Source organism: Lissotriton vulgaris, chromosome 7 (genome assembly GCF_964263255.1).
Source record: "Lissotriton vulgaris chromosome 7, aLisVul1.2, whole genome shotgun sequence".
NCBI lineage: Eukaryota > Metazoa > Chordata > Amphibia > Caudata > Salamandridae > Lissotriton > Lissotriton vulgaris.
In genome coordinates this window covers 1,612,861,376-1,612,866,052 of record NC_141695.1, presented here as the reverse complement: position 1 = coordinate 1,612,866,052, position 4,677 = coordinate 1,612,861,376, and the positions used below count along the sequence as shown (strand labels likewise).

The window sequence follows — 4,677 nt, the reverse complement described above, 5'->3', positions numbered from 1 at the left end:
GAGCCTGCCCTTGGGACATTGTGAGCAGGGCTGGATGTTGATGTAGGCGAAGAGGTGGCCGGGCAGATAGGCGATGAAGTTCCGTGTACCAATGCTGCCTCGGCCAGGATGGGGCGATGAGGATCAGAGTGCAGGGCTCCGACTTCATCTTCCTGAGGACCCTGGGTATCAGTGGAAATGGTGGAAAGGCGTAGGCAAACACGTTCCGCCAAGCGATGGAAAATGCATTCCCGAGGGTTCCTGGTTGGTGAAGCCTGCTTGCGAAGCTTGGGCATTTGGCGTTCTCTCTGGTGGCAAAGAGGTCTATCTGTGGGGTTCCCCACTCCGCGAAGATATATTCCAGCCCCTCCGTATCCAATTCCCATTTGTGGGATGGTGACCTCTCCCTGCTCAGGGCGTCCGCCAAGACGTTGTCCTTGCCTGGGACGTATTCGGCTTTTAGCATTATTCCATGCTCCAGAAGCCAATTCCAGACTCTCTGCGATTCTAGAGAGAGTGAAAGTGATCGCGTCCCTCCCTGTTTGTTTAGGTAGTGCATCGTCGTGGTGTTGTCTGTCCTGACGAGCACTGGGGAGTTTCGGATGCATGGAAGGAAAGCTTGGAGAGCTAGAAAGACTGCTCTTAGTTCCAGTAGATTGATGTGGAGTTTGGATTCCTGTGGCGTCCACTTGCCATTGATCTGGAGTTCTTGCAGGACCGCTCCTCAGCCTTCTAGGGATGCGTCCGTTGTTATTACGTGTGGTTCCGCTGGAAGCAGGAACGGCAGTCCCTGCGACAGATGTCTGGGCGACCTCCACCATTGTAAGTGGTTGACCATAGCTCGTGTGACATGTATGCGGTCCTCGAAAGATCCTGCAGCTTGTGTCCATTGCCTCGTTAGTTCCTCCTGGAGGGGGCGCATTTTGAGACGGCAGTGTGGAATGAGCATAATGCATGAGGACATCATGCCGAGGAGGGACTTGAAGGTGCGGACCGGTAGAGTCTTTCTCGATGCCACTGACGTGGCTAAGGAGATGAGTTTGGTCTTTCTCTCCTGAGAGGGGAAGGCTCTTACGCGTTCCGTGTCCAGAGTCGCTCCAAGAAAAGTGATGACTTTGTTTGGTTCTAGTGCCGATTTCTCTCTGTTGAGGGTCAAGCCTAGGCGGCGGAAAATATTCAGACAGGCGCTGGAGGATGTGGCTGCGCCTATCGCAGATGGTGCCTTTACCAGCCAGTCGTCCAGGTATGGGAAAACCTGGTGACCCTTTTGACGAAGGAAAGCTACCACAGGAGAGAGGCATTTTGTAAATATCCGTGGGGCAGATTTTAGGCCAAACGGGAGAACACGGAATTGGTAGTGGTCTCCTGCTACTGCGAACCTGAGGTACTTCCTGTGTCCCTTGAGGATAGGAATGTGATAGTAGGCGTCCTGCAGGTCTAGGGACGTCATGTAGTCGCCTTCCTCCAGGAGGCCCAGGATTTCTTGTAGTGTGACCATACGGAACGACTGTTTCTTTAGGAACACATTGAGCGCTCTCAGGTCGAGGATTGGTCTCCATTTCTTTCCTTTCTTGTGAATTAGGAAGAAATGGGAGTAGAATCCTTCCCCTTTTTGGGTGTGAGGAACTCTCTCTATCGCTCCCTTTTGAAGCATGGAAGCGATTTCCTGAAGAAGCAGCGTAGGTGTCTGTGGGACCTTTTGGCTGGTGGTGTCGTTGGGGGAATTGAGACAAATTCTAGTGAATGTCCGAATTGGATAAGTTGTAACACCCACCGATCTGTTGTTATTTTTTGCCAATTTTTCAGGAAGAATGTGAGTTTTCCTCCAAGTCTTAAAAAATGCGATGGTGGATGGACTGGCCATTGGGATGAGTCATTGGCGGTTGCCAGCAGGTCTTTTTTGGTTTTTCCCCCTGTAGTTTGACTTATTGTAGGAAGATTGACGTCCTGTCTGGCCTTGACGCTGTTGGTACTGTGTTTTGCTCTGGGTGTACGGGTAGGAGGACCTATTCTGGTAAGAGCCTCTGTATGCAGGTTGTCCCCTTCCTCTGTTACCAAGAAAGGACTGGTTCCTAAATTGCAGAGTTCCCAGAGCTTTGGCCGTATCTGTGTCCTTTTTGATAGTGGTGAGGGCCTCGTCAATTTTTTCGCCAAAGAGATGTTGGCCGTCGTAAGGCATATCGATGATTTTTGTTTGTACTTCCTGATGGAAGGAGGTGGCCTTAAGCCAGCCTTGTCGTCTCAGAACAGCAGCACCTGTCAGCTGCCTGAAGCCAGTCATGGCGACGTCTATTGCACAGTCAATCAGCTCAGAGGCAGATGTTTGGCCCTCTAGGAGAAGCGAATGTGCCTCCTCCTTTAAATCCTCTGGCAGATTAGCTAGGTAGGGTGCGATGTCTGCCCAGGGTTGACGGTTGTAGCGGCCCAGAAGTGCTATTGAATTCGCCACCTTCACCGTCATTGCAGATGTGGTGGAGAAGCGTTTTCCAATGGTATCTAGTTTCCTGCCTTCCTTGTCAGGTGGCGTCGACAAAGGAGATGCTGGATTGCGCGAGTTTTTCTGCGCCGCTTGTGTTACCACGGAGTCTGCTTTGGGGTGACCCGTGAGGCATGCTGGCGCCGATGAGGTTGCTTTGTATTTTTTATCAAGCCTGGGCACTACCACAGGAATTGAAGCTGGCGTTTGCATTAGTTGTTTGCCTTGTTTCCAGAGGAAGTCAATGATCGGGATTGACCTAGTCATCTTTTTTGTAGGTTCCTTAAAAGCATAGAGGAAACATTCAGTCTCCTGAGTTTCCATAGACATATGGAACCGTTTGGCCGCCCGCTCTATGAGGTTATGGAAACCACCAATGTCTACAGGTGGTGATTCCGAAGACTGTGGTTCTGGAGAGGCCGGGGATTGAGCGACGTAGTCCTGGTCTGCATCAGGGTCTGAGTCGTCGTCACGGACCTCACCTTCTTCTTGATCTCTCTCTCTTCGTCGTCGGACGAGAGAATGTCTTGTGTTGGCTCTTGGTGTTTAGAAAGTACAAGTGGAGGAGGCTTATGTCGAGGTACAGGCGCAGGCACCTGTGCAACAGGAGGTGCAGGTGTAGTGGTTTTCTCTGGGAACCGCTCTTTTTAGTCCTTTATGAGGAATTGCAAATCCGAGACAATGGATGCTGGTAGGCACACCATCGGTGTTACTTGTGTGTGCACCTGAGTATGGATAGTCTGTTCCATGTGTTCCTCCTCTTCCTGTTCCTCGTCTGTGCTTTGGCACTTAAGCACCAATTCTGAAGGACTAGTGGCCTGTGTATATAACTCCTCCTCCGACTCTTCATCTTGCAATAAGCAGGATGGGGTCAGTTGTTGCACCTTACTGGGTGACGTCAGGTCTGGCGTGATTGGCTTTTTTGTTATTTTGACTGTGACATGGGATGTCTGGGCATCCATGGCATGCGACAGTAGTTCAGACTCTTTCCATGTGCCTGCGGTCGTCGACGCTTGTGCCGACGGTGCCGCCATTGAAATTTCCTTAGTCGACGGTAATTTACCCTTCGTCGACGGTGTGTCCGTCGACGGTGTCCTCGTCGACGTGGTCCTCGTCGACGGCAATTTCTCTGTCGTCGACGGATTCGTCATCGTCGATGGAATACTCCTCGTCGACGAGAGGGGCTTCGTCGACGTCGCGGTTTTCGTCGACGGAGTCGTCGTCGATGTCTTCGACGTCGATCTCGTCGTCGACGCCACAAATTTAGTCGTCGATGGGGTGACTGGGATGGTAGACGGCACAGGTCTACTCGCCGACGATGAAGGTGTCGTCCTCGTCGTCGAGGAAGATGCCGACGATGCCGTCGTCATCGACACTGTTGTCGTCGACGTCGAGACGGTTCTTTGCGCTGAGGTGACCATCGACGGTGTCATCGTCGCCGAGATCAGCGGCTGCTTCCTGGAGACAGGAAGGTCCTTGTTAGACACTGGTGTTCTGCCCTCTGAAGACTTTCTGGAGGCCTTCTTAGGAGGGGTGACTGAGGGGCTAGGGGAAGTAACCCTTGGCCTCTTCAAGGAGAACTGCGAAGCACCAGAAATGCTCTCACCTTCTGAGACCAAGTCGCTTTCTGATTTGTTCTTCAGTCTGTTCAACCATAGTAGTAGGCGTCCTTCTCAGTCCTTCAGGGTTTTGTTTGAGAAGGTTCTACATATCTTGCAGTCCTTGGCTTGATGTTGAGGGTAGAGGCAGTATAAACAGGTTTCGTGTTTGTCCTCTACATGGAGCCTTTTTTTACTGCAAGAAGAACAGACTCTAAAGAGACCTTTTTTCTGGCTATCAGCCATAACAATAAAAGTTGGAAAAAAATTGTTTTTGAAGAAAGAAGCAATTTTCCTAAGGAGAACTCAGGTGGAGACTCCCTAGCACAAAGTGCGGTAGAAAATCTGAGAGACTGAGGCTCCTGACAGGAAGGTTCTAGAAGGAGGTGGTAGCTGATTGGTTGGTTCTCTTTACTTTGGTCCTTTTTACAAAAGGGCACAGATAGGCTACCAAGGTGGGACCCTTGGGCGTACTCTGTTTTGGTCCTTCTTACATAAGGACGTAGATAGAACACTAAGGTGAGATCCTTAGGCCTATTCCTTTATATGTATGTCTATAGGACATTACTTTTTTATATACCGGAGGCTCCCGTCTCGACGACGGGGAATGATTCAGGCATGTGA

At 50.8% G+C, this 4,677-nt stretch overlaps 1 pseudogene; it reads right to left on the bottom strand.

Annotated features, from left to right (window-relative positions):
- Positions 1-1,852: 1,852 nt before the first annotated feature.
- Positions 1,853-4,299, bottom strand: LOC147706103 (uncharacterized; annotated as a pseudogene).
- Positions 4,300-4,677: the final 378 nt, after the last annotated feature.